Source organism: Anas acuta, chromosome 5, assembly GCF_963932015.1.
Source record: "Anas acuta chromosome 5, bAnaAcu1.1, whole genome shotgun sequence".
NCBI lineage: Eukaryota > Metazoa > Chordata > Aves > Anseriformes > Anatidae > Anas > Anas acuta.
The window spans coordinates 24027801-24046256 of record NC_088983.1 but is presented as its reverse complement, the minus strand read 5'-3'; the positions used below and the strand labels follow the sequence as shown (position 1 = coordinate 24046256).

The 18456-nt window shown below is 53.1% G+C and overlaps 1 long non-coding RNA gene across 1 annotated transcript; it reads left to right on the top strand.

Moving 5' to 3' along the window:
- The first annotated feature begins 1486 nt into the window (after window positions 1-1486).
- Window positions 1487-9225, top strand: LOC137857092 (uncharacterized). Its single transcript, XR_011096974.1, has 2 exons — window positions 1487-1742; window positions 3881-9225. It is a non-coding gene; the product is annotated as an uncharacterized lncRNA (long non-coding RNA).
- The last annotated feature ends 9231 nt before the right edge of the window (window positions 9226-18456 follow it).

The following is an 18456-nucleotide window of genomic DNA, read 5'->3' as shown; positions in this document are numbered from 1 at the left end:
CTGAAACCACAACCAGGCACTTCCAGATAACCGACTCTCGACTCGTAGCTGGATCTGGGAGTTAGGAGCTTCCTTGTGGAAGAAAGGGTGAGGAAAAAGGGAAGTCTTTTTTGTGGTGAGGCCGATAGGGTGTTTCCCAGCACGTTGTCCTGCAGTGAGCATGGCTTGCCCACTGCGTGGGGCGCTGTGCGCCTCTCCTGCACCCTGCCAACCCCACAAAGTTGGAGCCGATGGAGCGACGGCTGCTAGCTCACCGGGAAAAAAGATTCACAACCATTTCCCGTGCCCTCTAGGAATATTTGTGGCTGTGTTTCCTCTCTGTAAGCTCCTTGGATCGTGTTTTGAGCCTGCAGGTACCTGCGCAGAGGCTCAGGCTTTGTGCTCAGGAGGGCTGTTGTACCAAAATGAACACACTCATCCGAAGGTCGGAGCTTTGCCCTTTAAGGCCTTGTGTTTTAGCAGGTCCCACAGGTATCTGCTATCCCTGCTATCCCTGGCAGCGCCTTCGCCAGAGCTGGGAGGACACATCCTGTTTCATTGCTGGACTTAGAAGTGGTGAGGGCATGACAGGGGACAACAGGATGCCAGGGAGCACCGTGATTTTACCCCGGTTCAGAAGGATGCCGAGCCATTTTCTGTTCTTGGCCTTTCTCCTTTTGTGTGTCACGTGCACTCCTGTACAGATTGGTGCTCTGCGTGCAGGCTCGGGGCAGATCTGGAAGGGAGATCTGTGCCGTGCCTTGCTGGTTCTTAACATTTTAATGCTGCAAAGACACGTTTCAGACGCTGCAGTACCTTCCTCCATCCCTGCTGCTTTCTCCATTCTTCTGGCTCCTCCCAGTGGTCTCTGCTGACCCTGCTAGCGAAGGCTTTCCACCCCTTCCAGAGGGACAGTTGGGAGCCCTTGTTCACATCCAGCCCAGCTTTTAGCACGTGGGCTCCTTTACCAGGGCACCTCCAGACTTGGGAGAGAAGCTCTGGTGGGCGCTGGCAGCCTTAAGTGATTTGCAGGATTTTGATTTGCTTGCAAATATACGTGTTTGACAAATTGACTCCTGGGCTTCTTTTTTTTTTTAGTAGCACAGTTCTGGAGCTGGCCCCTGTCCTGGAGGAGTTACCTACAGGTGAAAGTAGCACTGGAGAAGAGGCCAGAGTTTGGCCCGTAAAATATGCCAAGGAATTTCTTTGCCTGGCATCTAAACTTCCACTTCAGTTATTTCCACAGTTGCAAGGAGATGCAGAGATTCCTCTTTTCTCATTGTATTTTTGGTCTCTGCCACTTCTGGGGACATGATTGAAGAGGCAAGCTGCAGGCAGTGACTAATGAAGTGGCTCAGATGTCTTTCCATGATGAGGCAGCCACCGGTGTGGAAAATGCTGCTCTTTTTCTGGGGGGATTTTTGTCTCTCGCTGCCTGTTATAGGGAACCCACTTTCTTGTTCTTTATTTTAGCCTTCAGCAGAGGAGGAAGAGGAGGAAAGGGGTTTTCAGGCCAGTCAGCAGGAGTTTTTTCTAGAGCTTCAGCAGATTCTCACCACAGTGGCACTCAGGTTAGGCTTTGTTTCCAATTTCCCCCAGTCTCAGCTGTTACAAATTTACCCAGAGTGGTCTCCCCATGCAGCCCACCTCCCCTACCACTGTCGTGAGTCACCTGTAGCCGAGGGACTTGGAGCTGGGGCACCAGGCAGCGTGGTGAAGCAGCAGCAGCCCCCAGGCTGATGATGTGTGGGATGTACAGGCAGGTGCGTTGGTAGAGCATGGAGTGGCTCTTGTGGTGTGTGCAATGAGAGCAGCAATTGTTGGGTCCCTGGGTTTTGCATGTGTGCAGTGTAGGTGCTCTCCTTGCTTGTGACACAGCTGCCTTTGGCTTTTATTCGTCAAAAGCTCGGTCTGTCCATCAATAGAAATCAATGAAAACTAGACAGGGAAGCTGGGGCAGAACGTGGGAAGGAAGCAGAGAGAAGAGAAAATGAAATCTTGTAATCGTAGGGGAGCAGAGGAGGTGTGACGTTGGCTTTTATGGGCAGTACACTCGCTTTGTGGGTCTGGTGAAGGGCAGGTTGCTGGGAACACTGCTGTTCGGTGGAATTACATGGGCAAAGCCCGACCCACTCTGGCACTGAGGTGCTGTGTGGCATCTCTGCCCCAGGGGCTCCCCAGCAGAGGTAGGTCCGTGGCAAGGGGAACCCTGGCCCCAGGAAAGTGACCCAAGGCTCAGCACTTGTTTTTTACTTGTTACTTGTTTTTTTTCCCAGCTTTGGGACTACAGTGGTGATGCTGCTGCAGGAGCACACACAGCAGAGGCACAAGCTGCCACCTGGCCCCTCCTGGCTTTCAGATTTTTAACTGGTACTGTGCGAGGCACCTGGCTTTAGGCCTGCTGTAACTGGTGCTGCATCCCCAGAAAATACGCAGCCCAGCCTCCTCCAAATGTTTGCGTGTGGACAAACACGTGAGAGGTTTAAGAGCAGGAAAAGCTAATTTTATTTTATTTATTTTTTGCTTCCTGGTTGGCCCCAGCTTTCAGAAAGGTGTTAGCTATGAATCCTGACAATTAGCAGACAGTTGGAAAATGTTTTAGAGGGCCCGTGGCTATTTTGGCTGCGGGGTAAGTGGGGGTGAAAGCAGAAATCCAACTCGGTGCTGTGCTGGTTGTTACTGTCCCTTTTATTATCCGTGTTCCCTTTGATGTGGAAACGTTGGCCACCCTTGCCCCCTGGAATGGTGCTCAGGTGTAATTATGTGGGACATCTGTCTGCTCTGAGCCCGTGCTACTCACCCCCTTCTCGTCAGGGCCAAATTTTGTGTGCTCCATAAAGCCAGCGCTTAGCTGCACTTTCAGGCAAAGCTGCCCCTGCGAAAAGGAGCTTCAGGCACTGCAGCGCACATGGAAATTGTTTGTGCAGACTTTCTCCAAACTCCTGTGTTTGAGAACGTCCCAAAAGGAGTCCAAACACTTTTACTAGAAAAGGATTGTTAACAGCCAGCCCGTCACAGATCCTGAAAGTGTTTGTTATCTTGAGCTGGAACTGCAGATAGGAATGGAGTTGCTGGGTCCTGGCATTTGGTGCTCCTCCAGTCAAGTACATCGTTGTCCTTCGAGGAGTGAGCATTAAATAAATAGCTCTTTAACAGATCAGAGTTGATTTGTCGTGAAAAAAAAAGAAGAGCTGCTTTGCTTGCAAACTTTTCAGTCTCCTAAGCTAGGCGTCAGTTGTAATAATTCTATTTTTTTTGAAAGGAAACATGATCAGGTCAGCATTATCCCTCCAGTTTAGGCTTTATGTAATAGCAAACCTATTGGAATCACTTGATGATCAAAAATAAAGATCAAGTGAAGACTTTCTCGAGGAAAAAAAGCAAATGTGCCTTTGCTGATTGTGCTTACAGCCTTGGTATTACAGCCACGGAATGTGGCAGAGGAGATGGGCTTAAAAGCATGGGCAAATGTGAAACTAATTAGCCTGGTGTCATTGTCCAAGCTGAATGAAGTGCTGAAAGAAAATAAACATACGCAATGAAACCCAGCATGGATCTAAACAAATTCTTTCAGCTTTAGTAATAAGCTGTAGTGCTTCCTTAGTAAATGAATGACTGGGGAATTTTTTTGTTTGAGCTGTGACTGTACTCTGACACCAGCAGCACCGAAGCTGCACAGCCATGGCACAGACCTGCTCTTCCAAGGGCTTTTGCCACGGCGGCTGGGCCAGGCTCTCTCGCTTCTGTCAAAGTGTTTCTTCATGCAGGCAGCCGCGGCAGCTCTGTGTCAGCGAAGCGTGCAGCTGCATGCACAGCTTTTCCTGTTGCTTTGGACTCCTGCCTTTTAGAGATCAGCCCATAAACGATTATGTATTTTTTTTTTTTTAAATTTGCTTTGCAGCTCGTGTGATCCTCGAGCGCCTTCATTTCCAGAAGCAGCCGGTCAGTGGCTTTCTCCTTAGATAAAGAATTTTTCGTACCCTGCCCTGTGAGCAGCTCGCTCGCTGCGAGGATGACTGTAGCTGCAGTTACGTTGGCTGCGAAATTCCCAAGATTCCCATCAGCAGCCTCGTTTAAACATCCCCCAGCCCTGCTATAAACAAGCGAGAGACGCTCGCCCTGCACCCTGGCCGAGAGCCAAGGGCATCGGGCGCTCCAGCTGGAGACAGGAGGGGAGTGCAGAGAAGAGTGTCAAGTCATGAATCACCGCAGCGAGGACCGACAGCCACCGTCAACAAAACCAGGCGAACCCGGGGCTGGCTGCTTAATTAAGTGGTTTATTTCTCATCAAAGTGACAAGGTGCAGGCGAGCCGGAGAGGCAGCAAAGTGCTGCTGGTGAGCAGCTGCCTTTGCTCTGTGCACGTGGGGTGCCTCCTCACCGTGTTCTTCGGCAGCCAGATACCAGTAGGGCTGGGGATGGAGTTTACGGGCCCCTGGGCTGCTCCTGGCTGGTTTCCTAAGGTGACAGAGCCTACGTAGTTGTGCTGTTTACCTTGGGGCCCTCCTGGCAACTCCTGAGCGTATAGGACAGCTTCAGGCAGATTGGAGAAAAGATTAGGAATTTCCAAGATTGTTACGGATCTACCAATTTTGTGATGCTCTGCGGGTGGAAGGAGAATGGGGCCCAGGTCAGTGCCTTGCCAGAGGCAGGGAGGGTGCAGCCGATATGGGGCTCATCTGGTGGCTGTGCCCTGTGTGTGTAGGGTGCACGTGTTGGTGCGACAGCCTGCACACGCATACACCAGGACTGGCCAGAGCAGGGAGGGAAAGGAAAACTGGGGAAGGGAAAACTGGGATTAATGCAGTGCAGGAGAGGCATACAGGGGCACAGCAGACAAATGCAGAACAGGCTCACTGGCTATTTTTATCTGTTCCAGGATCCTTAGCCATGCCAGGTTGCTAAATTCTGTAAAGAAATCTGTATGGTCCGTGCTCACCAGCAGAGGCTTAGAAACACCTCAGTAGCTCCCTGTTCGAGGTGTGAGACTCGCGTGGCTGGCTGCATCCTGAGAGACTTTGTTAAGGGGCTGGAAGCTTGAAAACAGGGCCTCCATCCTGAGGAGCTTTGGCGGATTTACGCACAGCCCAGCAGCTCCTGGCAGGTTTCTAGGGTGGCATCGCTTCTTTGCTTGGAAACTTCTCAGTGCCTGGCTTGAATATGCTGTCACCCCTCACGTGTATGGGATAACAAGGGCTGGGGGATGCTCCACGGCAAGTGAAGCTGCAGTGAAGTTTTCCCTGGGTTCTGCCGATGCAGAAAGTTCACAGCACCACAGTATAATTTCTTGGCACAAATGGCCTCGGACCCAAGCAGGAGCCGTGTTTTTTGCCTTATGGTACATCTTACCACATTACTTTGGAAGGGCTGCAGCTCTGTTTTGCAAGGTGATCTCCCGCTGCACAGCCGCTGCCAGGAGATGCTCATGATTAACTGCACGCCCTGGGGCCTCCTCCTTCATCCCTGCCTCTTTGCAGTGCTTCCCACCTGGGCTGATCTGCTGGGTTGTCTGTGTCCCGTGACTCTGGGGTCACCTTGAGCAGAAATCCTGTGCTTTTTTCCTGAACAGGGAGTGCACGGCCTGGTGTGTGTGACCGGCTCCCTCCTGATTGCCGTGCCCCCTGCTCCTGCGAGGTTATGCGAGGAAAGATGAAACTTTCTTGCCAGAGGCAGGGGAGCGAATGCAGTCTCCAGCAAACCTGGAACAAGGAGCAGCTTGGAGAAGGTGTGCTTCCAGGCCACGTGCCAGCGCTGAACCAGCACCAAGAAACTGCGGCAGGTTTACAGAAATGCCACAGGCGAAACGAGAGCTCTGGTAATTCACAGGCTCCCCGGGGCTGACAGGCAACCATCCAGCCTCACCTCTTGTATAAGACTGGCCCCTTCATTTCGTGTAGTTACCCCTGTCCCACACCCAATAATATGTGCTTGCCAGCGGTGCTTTTGGGAAGTCAAACAGCCCTGGTGCAGAACCGACTGGCGACAGGGAATCTACCACTTCCACTGGCTGCACAGCCACGCTCCACAAAACGGCATTTTATTTCTAATCAGGAATTGCCCGGTTATGGCATCCGGCTGTGGTCACCATTCTTCCTTTCTTCAGGAGATGAAAGGCTTTCTGAGTGCCTCGTGTTTGCTCCGTGGGACTGCAGGGGCATAAAGGCACTTTCTTCTGCCTGAGAGGCCAAGCAGGTTGAACTTCCTACGGGGCAGATGGAGCAGCTGGCAGCTTCTGGGGTCTCTCTCCCCACTCCTTTCCCCAGTGCTCAGCAACCCTTTTAGTCAAGTATCTGCCATGTATCTTGCCCCTACCCACCATGTCCTCCTCTGAGTGCCCGCTGTAAGGCTGGATTTTAACCCACGTTCCTGAAGGGAAGTGCTCGGAGCCACTCTATGTGATGCAAGGTGCGCGTTGAGGGCCAAAAGGGATTAATCACGACAGGGAAATGGGCTCTGTCACCTACACAGAGTGGGAGAGAAGGAAAAATCTATCTAGCAGGGAGAAAGGGAAGAGAGGCCCTTGCAGTGGCCCTGCCAGTACCAAAATAAATCTCAAAGAGGGGAAACAACAGCAGCGGAGAGCTACCAGCACAAAGGCACAGCAGAGGAGCAGATCTCTTCCTGACTAAAGGCTGCCAGCTCTGGACCTTGGTGGTTAGTTTGCTTTGGTGAGTCCAGTAACCACTGGTATGTGCTCGTCCTTCTCACCAGCGGGCCGCTCGCTACACAGGCCAAGTGGTGACACTGAGGGCAGCAGCCTAAAAGGAATGAAGTTGGATCAAATGCTGGATTTGAACCAAGCCCATTCTGTTTTGGAGCAACTAAACCCTCCGGTGGGCTGGAAAAAGCTCTGGGGAACCTCGACCAAGGTTGCTAGAGAGCAGAGTCGCTGAGAGTTTCCATCCAAAAAGGATCCAGGCAACATCTCCTTACAGTAAACAGCAGAAAGCCTTGCAGCTCCGTGATCTTTAAGCACAAGGGGGAGTGGATGAGGCTGATGGGAGCAGGCTGAGAGCCCTGGGAGGTTTTATCCTGACAGAGCACATCTGTGGCGGAGAGCTGCCAGCCTGCTGCGAGAAGCCACGGGGGGACATCTCCGCTCGGAGCACATGCCGCCTGCCTCTCCGGGGGCTCCTCACACCTTCCTGGACAGGACCGCAGGCGGGGGGGCAGCTCAAACCATCGGCGGCATTAACAGTGAATCTGACATCTGGGCTGGCCAGTGGAGCAGCCCAGGCATTTGGTTTGTTTATTTTCCTTAGGCCTTTGGCGCTTTTGCTCTTCGCAGAAGAAGGCCCGAGCGCGTTGCTAACACACCGCTCGGGGTAAGCACTAAACGAAACTCCCACTGTTTGCAGGAACCGAGCTCAGGCATTTCTTAAACAACTGCTTCATTGTGATTCTTGGACAAATTGAAACGAAAATTTCTTCCCTGCAGCACTGTTTTTTGTCTGTTTTGCTGATAGGCCATCCCGTAGCTGCAAATCTCCAACGTATTGAAGTACGCTGCTTCTGCTCTCACTCGGCCTAACGTGACACTCCGGAGTAATTTCATTACCATCAGCAGAGATACTTCCTCTGTCCACTGGCACGGAGCTGGTTTGGACGTGAGCCCCACCATACAGAGAGCAGAGCTTCACCTCTCCCCCGCTGCAGCTCGCAGCAGAGGTGAACTTGCAGGAATGCAGAACACGAGCGCAAGACTTCTGGGGCCTGGAGAGCAGCTGGCCTTCCTCTGGCATGCGAGTGGCTTCTTCAAGACCAAGTTCTCATCTTGGTGCTGCTGATTTCCCCAGTGCATCATCTACAGCACCATGGAAATACACCTTTGCTTGGAGAAGCTCTTCAGAGGCATTGCTCTTCTTTTTTCCTCTCTTCTATTCCAGATCCTCTCGTTGGCATCCCAATACCTAGCACCATGAGCCACGTGCTCTTTCAGCCTTAAAAACAAGGGGACTCAGAGCGTTAGGCTCTTTGGAGGAGCCAGGGCCTATTTTTAGCCGAGCAGTTGAGGAGGTGACCAGTGTCTGGGGATGGTGTCTGAGCAGCCTGTGGCTGCCGCGATGCTGAGCAGAGCTCGGAGTCTGGCAGGGGGAGGTTCGCTGGTCCCTGGGGGGTGTTGCAGGGAGGGGGCTGGAGTGGGTGTAGCTGGTGATATGCATAGGCAGCCAAAACCTGGTGTTGTAATGTCTGAGACGGTCTGAGTTTGGAAAAGGCCCCGATGATATCACCCTGCAGAACTGTTAGCGGCAGAGAGCAGGAAAGGAAACGTTCACAAGTCCTTTCCAAATCTGTAAGGAGAGGAATTAACGCTCCTTCTTCCCATACATACCACACCGCTTGGAAATGGCCTTCATTCATGACCAGGCATCAAAAGAGACGGCTCTTCCCCTTTTCTCCTTGCTGCTGCCATCTCTCTGCCACATGTGGCAGGGAGTGCTGAGGACGGAGGGTGTGAGAGCAACGCCTCTTCTGTACTGTCTCCCTGCACGCTGAGCTCTGCATAGCGTCCTGCACTTCTGCTTAATCCACTCCCAGAAGAGGTAAACGAGCAGTGGAGCTTTCCTTGCTGCCACAGAGGTGAAGTTCTGCAGGAACATCACCGAGAGGTGAATTCTGCAGGAGCCCTCCCGTGCTACCTCTCTGCAGCTCGCCGTGTCCCCTGTGGTCCTGCAGAGCCCCAGGCCGCTGTCTGAGCCAGGTCCAAGTCCTGCACCAAGCCCTGCTTGACTGCGAGGTTTCCCCTGAACGTTTTGTCTGCACAGCACAGCCCTCCCGCTTCAGAAAGCCTCTCTTTCTGGAGGTGGGGAGTGAAACCACGCAGGGAATGCTTAGCTGCTCTCAAATCTGCTTTTTTAGCGTGACCCACCCGCTCACAGGATCAAGGGAGGGTGGGAAGGAGGAGCTTGAGGCTGGAGCCAGTTCATGTGAATCAAGCGAGCGATGTCCTGCATAGCCCAGGGAGCGTGAAGGATGATGTCAAGCAGAGACTGCCTCAACGAGCAATTTTCTCTGTGGCTGCTCTCAAACCAAAATGAGGAGAACGTCTGTGAGATATTTCCCTCTATCGTTTCGTGCAGCAAGACCTGCAGGCTAACAGGGCTGTTGTGTCACACTGAGAGAAGTGAAAGCAGGGCCTGGTAAGCTGCTTTGGCAAGCAGAGCTTTCTCTTTTAGCCGCTTGCCCATGGCCAGTGCACATTCTTCTTGCTTTTCCTCCTCTCCAGCATGGTAACGTGGGCTTCTCAGTAGCATGGGCTGCTCTTCCCCTTCCACCTGTGGTGGATGGGACCAGTGTGGGGCTCCTGCCGTCCTGCTCACAAAGAGCCAACTTCACATGCAATTTGAGCAAAGGGTAAGGCAGATAACAACCCTTCCCTGCGGCTGTCATAAAGCCTAATGTCCCGGACTCACCTACTCCAGCAGGGACACTTGTTGGCAGACTGGCTGAGCAGGGCTGTCATGACTCATTTAAGCTTGTGAGCATCAGTTTGGTAGCAAGCAAAGTGCTACTCCTAAGGAACCAGAAAGCTAAGAGGAAGAAGTGATTTCCCTGCATCTTCTGCTGCTTTCTGGAGTGCAGCCCAGAGGACGGCAGCGGGGAGCAAGCTAGGGGGGGAGTCTTTGTTGTGTGATGGCTGCAGGATAGACCTGTGCAATTTTCCTCTCCAAGGAGGAGAGCGAGAGCCTTCCTCCAAACAGCTCCCCAAACATTGTGAGCTGAATTTGAGGTAGTTGGAGCTGTTGACAGACTGGGAAGATAGATGGAGCATAATGCTAGCCAGTTTAGCCAAAAGATGACTAAGGTGGGGGAAGGATTGTTGACTCCAAACATCTGTGAGGAGATGGAGATTGCATTAACAAAGGAGAAAATTTAGACAGGAAAGTGCTTCCTAGAAGCGAGCTGCGTCTCCCCAGGGAGGGGGTGGGGGTCCCATAGCTGGCAGGATGGGAACGGCCATAAGTAATGACAAATCTAATTCCTTGCCATGTAATGATAACAAATAATGCAGAATGAGTCTTGATAAAGAGCTAGATTCAACCTGGTAATAACCAAATGCAGGGGCTGATGCTGGCAGCGTGTGCCTGGCAGTTCTGATGAGCCATAAAGCTTGTATTTAGGCTTTTCTTCACTCAATACTTTGGATCAGGGGAAAAATACAATTCCCAGGCCCCTCCTCTGAGTTTTTTTTTTTTAATTTAAATTAATTAATTAATTAAAAGGAGGAGGAGTGTGGTACAGCAACAATCAGTTTGTGCTTTATTTGCTGGCAGTGGGATCCCAGGGACCCCTGCACAGCTTTATGTCACTCTCGTGCTGCTTGGAGGGAAAAGATTTCCCAGCAGAGAAAGCAGAAAAGCAAATTTATGTTTTGGAGGAGTTGCTCTGTGATATGAGCCAGGGGCTGGAGTAGGGACTCGAGTGGACAGTCAGATCCAGGAGTATGTGAGAAGCGCTTCCTCTGGGGTGTGGCCAAGACCCTAAATGCCCTGGCCAAAGGGAGCCCTGATTGCAAAGCAGGCAGAGCTGTTGGTGAGATGAGCAGCTGGATCTGTGGGCCCAAGTGATCCCCAGACACCAAATTACAGGGCCAAGAATGAGGGCTCCCCTGTGGCTAGCTTCCTGGAAAGAGACTAGTAACAACGTCCTATTTATACACCATTCAGAAAGATGGGGTTAAGGCCAGGGCTCTTCAGTATTTTGGGGCTTTGGCTTGGTCAGTGATGAAGCCTTGGTTTAATTTGGTAACGCTGGAGCAAGGTGGCAGCATTTTGTCTTCTTTGCAAACCTGAAACCTTGGTTTCGTTTAGTGTGGGCTGCAGTGCCAGTCCTGGAGGGTTAACATGTGAAAGGGGAACACCCTCCGCTTGTGCCCTTGACCACTTGGTCTGTTGATGATTATCTCCGAACTGGTAGTCATAAGATAAGGGGGAAAATGTGACTGTGAGGGTGCTGGGAGAGCTGAGGCAGCCCTGCACATCACCTGCCCCGCCAGTGACAGAGGAAATGGGTGAGTCAGGGCCTGGGAGGGCAGCGGGGCAGGACGGAGGGGCAGCTGCCCTACAGGCTCCCGCTGGGAGGGCTGAAATGCTGCCCACAGGGGTCAGCCTCTGCCCCCAGCCAGCTCCGGGAAGGCTGGGGGAGAGGAGTTCCCAGCCCTCCCCGTGTCCTTTAAAGCAGAAAAGACAGAAGTAGTGCCAAGTGCCCTTGGGTTGGTTTCCCTTGGGTGAGGGACCCACATGGCTCCGTTAGACAGCTCAGTACGTGGAAATGGGTCACAGACCACAGGAACAAGTGCAAAGAAGGGTGGGTTGACATGGGATGGGGCCAGCCTGCAGTGGCAGTGTACATCCACTGGAAAATTAGCAGTCAGCCTTCCTCCCAGGTGCTACAGATGGGTGGAAGAGCCCCAGCCAGCAGCACTCACTCCACATGCACTGTGAAAGGAGCCACAGCCAGGTGAAAACCATTGGCAGTGTCCCCTGTCACTTCTTTGTTGCTTGTGGATGAGGTGGCTGAGAGCTGAGCAGCCGTCCCAACCCAGCGAGCCCCAGCGGTGCTGCAGCACAGCTCCCTTTTGTGACAGTCCCTAAACTAAGCAAGTGTGGGTAGCTGCTCAGGAATGTCCCCCAGTGGGACACCAAACCGACCTCGCCTCCAGAAGAGGAACCACCACGTCCCCACACGTCCACCCTGATCCTACAGCACCAACCAGCCTGGCTGTGTGGGCCTCTGCCCGGGGCAGGCACGGGGGAAGGGGCGTCCCTCCAGCATCCCCCTGCTTTGGGGACCCAGTCCCAAAACATCCAAAGGACGAAGGGAGAGTCCCATGGGGCCGAGGCTGGGATCGATCCGGAGCGCAAGCTTCCCCTCGCCCCTCCCTAACGCAGACCTGCCCCGAGCACCGTGAGGGCCGAGGAGAAGTTAGGCCTGCAGCTGGGGAGACATCTGTGATCTGGCGGGGAGAGGTTCTTTCCACAGAGGCTGCTGTTTCTGCATGACCTCATCTGGGCTCGCCGAGCCTCTGCGCGGTGACTCACGGCGTGCACGGTCCTTGGGTGGCTGCGGTGGGCCGCAGGGCTTCGAGGTGGCTTTTTGCTCTTCCTAGGGGACGGCTCTCCTTGAGTTGGGTGCCATGAACTCTTTGACACTTTCCCAGTTCTGCCTGGTAAGATCACCGCAATCCGCAGCACCCGTAGATTGTCATCCTAAGACCTTCTGAGCAACAAGCCATACGTTATTAGCCAGGCAGGGCTCGCAGTGGTGCAGGATGAGGCCTGTAGCACAGCTCTCCCAGAGGAGCCATTGGCAGCTCTCAGGAATTACAGACCGAGCAGCCACCAGCGTGGGGCAGCCTGCCTTGTCAAGGTAAAGCCTTACAGAGCTGGGTGGAGGGGAAAAAAAAAATAATCTGGTTTAAAAATAAAGCAGAAGCTGGCCATTTATGGCAAGGCAAGCGCTGGCTTCCTCATCAGCCTGCGCAGCACCCACGGAAAAGCTTTTGCCATCCGTAGAGCTGGCCCCTCAGCCTCGGGGCTCTCCTCCCTGCCCTGCACCTCATGGGACAGCTGAGCCCCGACTCTCTGCAGGTTCCCGAGCTGCAAGCGCTGGGCCATGGGTACCAGATTAGCTCTTTTTTTCTTTCCTTTCATTTAGCAGGATCCTGCAGAGCTGGGCAGCTGCCAGTCAGTCTGTCAAGACGCGAACTATTTTGGGAATTTTTATGATGGAACAATATTTTTTCGGTAAACAAACGGAAAGCTGTTAAACAGGGACCTTCACCTCGCGGCTCCCGGTTCAGCTCCCTCACTGCTGCGATGCCACAGTGCCTGCACTGTCCGCGCTGCAGAGCTCCCTTCATGGCTCCAGCAGGGGCAAAACAAATAGCTTTTTTTTTTTTTTTTTCCCTTTTCATGAACTCCTCGACAAAAAAAAAAATATATATATATATATAAAAAAAAAAGAGAGAAGAAAAAGAGTCATTTTGGCTTAAGCAGCAGAAGCGTTTTCTTGGTGGACTTAACCCCTCACACACCTGAGGGCAAGCTTTGTGCTCTCGGGGCTGTGTTACCCCGCTGTACAGCAGCCAGCCCCATCCCGGGCTGGATTTCCTCAGGGCTGCTGGAGTACAAATCCAAGCAGCAGTGACATGAGGCTGACTGTGCACAAAAGGAAGACTTCCTTTTTTACAGTGCCTGGTACTAGGAAGCCCCGATGGAGTCACGGAGTTCATGGAGGAGGAAGGTGCTTGCGCAGAGCTGAGCAGTGAGAAGAAGGGCAGAAACCTGTCCCGCTGTAAAATGGAGGTACCACATCCCTCAGGGGACAAGCCTGCAAGGGGCTGCTTCATCCTTTGGGCTGAAAAATGATGGGCTCCACCTGGCTTCGTGATCCCTCGTGTATTTGTGGCACTGGAGAACCCAGCTTTATGTGGTGCAGGCTTTGGGGGATCTGGTTGATGCCAGTGAGCCGGAACAAGCTGGGACGTTTGTGTGCACGAGGCCGCTCCGTGCACGCTTCGTCCATGTCACAAAGGCGTTTTGTGGTTTCCTTCGGTTCCTGGAACATCCAGTCCAGCTCGTACAGCAGCGCTGGCTCGCGCAGGCCCTACTGGCAGCCCCTTGGCTCCGGAGCACGCGGATCACTGAAGGGTCTCGAGGGATGCCACTCCGCTTCTCTCTGCCCCTTGTTCCACTGTCAGGCTCATCGGGGAGCTGTAGGTTGCCCCACTCAATGCTCACACTGGGATCTTTTGTTCGCCCCATCCCGATTCTGCCTCGGGGTCTCTCCTGTAACTCATTAGCTGTTCTCACTCTGCTACCAGTGCCTCTCTCAGAGAAGCCTGCAGTAAAGTTCCACCTTCTCCCTGGCCAGCTCTCTTCCCTCCTCCATGGCCAGCAGCAAGCCCTGCACTTTCCTCTCTCATTTTCCCATTTCTTCAGCTTATTCTCTTTGTTTTTACAGTCTTGGCAGGTCAGCTCTGGAGCTTTTGCCCCTTGTCCTTCTCCGTCACACTCTGGCACATCTGGGAACTCCTCCCATGCCCATTCAGACAGCCTGCTCTCTGCCCTGTAGGAGCACAACTCACAGCCCCCTGGGCACGCCTGTGCTGTACATTAGGGTTGAGAGTCCCAGGAGTGCTGGAAGGCTTGGGGCGAGCATCCCAGGCGCTGCGGCACTGGTGCTGTGTGAGAGATGCACACTGGTCCTCAAGCCCTCTGGCATTTAGGGGATCCCTGTTTTACCGGTGGAGGTAGAAACCAATTTACTAAATTTTTTGGATCCCAAGCCTACATTTTAAACAGACACCTAAGCTGTCAAAATCCATGCAGCTCATGTTTCCTGTGATTACAGCTTCTACTGTCTGTTATTGGAGCCTCACTCCTACTTCCCCTTCCTGCTGTGGCTTCCCTCTCCTCACCCGCTGACTTCCCCTGTCTTTATTGTACCCACACGTTAGTGCCACAAAGTGAATTTTGTGTGCTTCTCCAGGTCTGCGAGGAGAGGACGTCCTCCATCCCCAGCAAATAGCCCTTTATCTCTTTCTCCTGAATCATTTGTGCTCCTCTGTAGGGCATTCGTTCTCTCTCGAGCACTCAGCGGGTTACCTAAATCAGTGTCACTTACGCCTATCACTCCTGTTCCTCCTGCTCAGCCTCATTCCTTCCCTATCGAAGGCTTCCCTTTATGCTGCAGTTTTTTGCCTCCAGCTGTTACCCACCTTCAAGGTCCAGCTGCACTTTGTCTTCTTGTCTTCTGGCAGTCTGGGACTTGCCACACTGGGCAGTCCTACAGCAAGTCATGACAACGCAACACATTTGACTTACCTCACGCCTCTCTGGGCCTTAGTCTTACCTTTCCAGCTCCGTTTTCTTCACGTCAGGCTCTCAGGGCCAGCTCTGTGGGCCTCTGGTTGGCTTTGAGCATTTACCACATGCAGGCACAACAGAATATGTGCTTTGTGTCCCTGTAGATGCCTTGTAAGTGGGAGGAGCAGGGAAAAGGTCTTGAACGGTGGTACTGGCAAACTGAGTGCTCTGCTCAGCAGCACTGGGGCCTGCCTCGTCTTCGGTCTCTCTGCCTGTGTCTCCGTGTGCGATGTTCCTTCTTCTTAGCTCCCAACCTGCAGGCATCTCCTGGACCTCTGTTGTTTATGACACTGCAATTTGTTGCCTTGGAAATAAGTGCTGTTTTATCCCAAACAGAGCCTACAGATTCGCAGCGCAATCCCGCAGGAGGAGCAGATGGTTTCCCCCATCTCCTCTGTCTTATTTCCCACTGTCCTCGTCCGCAGTCGGATGACAGGAATCTGTGATTCAGCACAAGTGTCCGTGGCCCAGCTATAGCTACCAGTGTAAACTGGGGAGCCGTGCTTCTGCTGGGATGTGACATGCCTTTGGGTCTAGCATCATCATTTTGGCTTCTTGTAAGCGGAACTCAATTAAAACCCTAAAATAAACAACTTTTCTTGCTGACTTCAGTGGTGTCCATGAGTGAAGCGCAGAAAGAATGCTTGGCACCTGCAGTTTCTGTTTCCCAGGACTTTGTAGTATCTCTTCTTCAGCTTTCAGCCCTCTGCAAGCTCATTTTGTTATTTCATATGTTGCACTTCAGACAACGTACCCGTGTACTCCCTGCAGACACTGCGTTTCCTCACCTGCAGCCCTCCTGGGCTGAAGCTCAGCTGCAGTTTGGCGCTGGCTATGCAAGGTAGGACTCGGGGAGCCGGGTGGGGGATATGCCTTCATGCAAATGTGTCTTCCTGGAAGCAGTTTTCAGAAGAAGTGTTGGTACTGAAGCACAGTGGGGTCATGGATCTAATAAGCACTTGGGGAAGCAGAGTTGTGGGGACTCTGTAGGGCTGAGGAGCCCAGGGCATCTGAAATGGCTGGGGGAATGAATGTATCCAAGGCTGAGATTAATTGCTTTGCAAACAGTTCTGTTTCCATTCTTTGGCTTTACTCTTTGTGATTCAGCCTGATTTGTTTGAATTCTGCTCTGAGGCTTATGTCCTACCCAGCGCTTTGCTGCCCGGGTGCTGTCTTTCATTGCCAGAGCAAGTGGGAATGAGTAAATTTAGGCTGGAGATTAGCAGAATGTTTCTTCCTTTCATAGCAGCACGATCCCTGAGAAGCTCTCTAGTCGGAACAGCGAGAGCAAAACCCAAATTGGTTTCAAGACTGAGCCTGGTTAGTTTATGACGAGGATTAAGTAAGTGACGGCATTAGACCTTGTGGCTGGGTTCAGTGACCTCACATCTCTCCCAGTCTTACCTTTCTGGGGCCAGCTAGGTTTAAAATTCATTTGGAGATGAGGAAATTGCCCTCAAGGTTCAAATGTTCTGAATTAGAAATGGAAAACTGAGCCAAGACTACTGAAAACTTCGCTTCTTGGTTATCCTTGCCTAGAAGCAGGCGAGCTGCAGAGCCAGGGCAAGCGAGGAGGCTGACCCGTGGAAAGGAGCAGAGGTCCTGTGGTTTGGGGAGGAGATGTGGCATGGCCAGGGCAAGGCAGGGCCCTGGGGAGGGCGGCTGTGAGTGATGGGGCGAGGAAGGAGGGCCGAGAGCAGCGCTGGGAAGGGGGTGTCGGGGTGTGCAGGTCCATGAGATCCGGCTGGCAGGAGGGGAAGGGAGCGGGCTGCCTTTCTTGTGCGCGCTGCATCTGCCTCTTCTGCTTATCGCTGAATTTATCCCGTCTGCAGCGGGCAGCTGACTAAGGCTCCTTGTGCTGCTCCATTAATCTGTGGCTTTCCATTAACAGGCAGGTGCTTGTACCCGGGGGACCACCATGCTGACTGCCAGAGGTTCCTGGCAGCGGGTGCCAGGGCGTTAAGCAGCCGGGCTGCGAGTGTGCAAACAAACAGCGAGACCTGTGCTAACAGCCCTGCTTTGTGCTAGCGGGAAGCACAGGCTCCAACTTCTTCCGATTTCTCACCTGTCCAGACTGGTACAGAGAGAAAATGCCTCTTGGAGCTGCAGCGCAAACCACACCTATTTACAGTGGATTCCCCAGGGCCCTCCTGTGGGGTATTAACCCTCCAAATGCTTCCTTCACACGGCAAATCCCCCACCTGGTTTTCCTGGGGAAATCGGCCCTCCTGCTGCCGCAGAGACCTCCTCTGTTGGTGGCCCAGGGCATTGGCTCCTCCGCTGCCTAGAGCAGGTCCCCGCTTTTCTTTCCTTCCCCATCTATCTCTGTCCTTTGGCCAGCTGTGTGCTGGGGCTCTTTCTGCGGGAGCTGGGCCCCCCGACACCGCAGGGCTGCCCCTGCTGCGCTGTGTTTTTCTCAGACCCCACCACGTTTCCCTGAGATACCAGCTCATCCCTCCCCCTCCAAATACCCTTCAGCCCTCTTCCCGGTCTCACTGTTTGCTTTCCCTCTTTTCCCTGGTTTCGGAGCTTTCTGGGAAGGAATCCCGTGCCCCGGCCTCCCCAGTGTTGTGTTGTTGTTTTTCCCTCAGTCGCTATGGGCAGGGACCTCGAGCCCGAGCCAAGGAAGGGAGGGAAGAAGGGAGGCAGAGAGAGAAGGAGGGAGCTCGGGGGGGAGGGACGGAGGAAGCCAGGAAAGCCAGAAGGCAAAGCGTGCAGGGGAGCGGGGTGAGGAAGGCATGGGGAAGGAATGCAGTGGGGAAGGAGGACAGAGGGCCTTGTGCGAAGAAGGGAGTTTGGGGGAAATACCCGGGAGAGGTTTTCCATTGGTCCTTTTATTAATAACGCTACTGCAGCAGACAGCAATCTCCCAAGGAAGGCAGGGAACCCCCCATCTGCCTAGGACGCGAGGCAGGAGAGGTTATTCAAGGCAAAGAGACATCCTTCAGAAAACGAACAGCCGAGCCCGGAGCAGCCAGCGGGAGCACAGACTGCAGCAGGGAAGATGCAGGGTGGGAATTTGGTGGGTATGGAGAGAACGTGAAGCACAAAGACACAGAAAAAAAAATAAAAATGTATAGGACCTTATGTAAGTCTGTTGGAAGTGAGAAGGCTGGGAGAGGTCTGACAGACTGTCTGGGAACAGGGAGGAAAGCAGAGCAGCTAAGGGAAGTAAGGACACTGCAGGGAAGCTAAATCATTCCTATACCCACAAGAAAAAAACACAACCCCCGTAACAGTGCAGTTCAGGGTGCAGATGAGGCACCCTCGGGCAGTAGAACTTATAAAAGGAACTGCTGGTGTGTTGGAAATCAGCAGTGCCCGGGATCAGGCACCAGCGCCTCGGGAACAGAGTGACTGATGGGGACCAGCAGCTGTGCACAGAAATAGGGGAGGGCAGAGTGAGCCAAGGGATTGCAGACACAGGACGTGTTTCAGTGCCAGGTACATCGGTCATTTAGGGTCTGCGTGTCCCCTCGGCACACCCACCTGCCCTGCTGCACAGCAAGGGAAATCTGCAGCTCGCTTCCCTCCGCGAAGGAGAGTGGTGCTCCCGGGGCTGCCAGAAGTTATGCGGCGTTTCCTGCTGTAGGAAGTGCAGCAGAGCA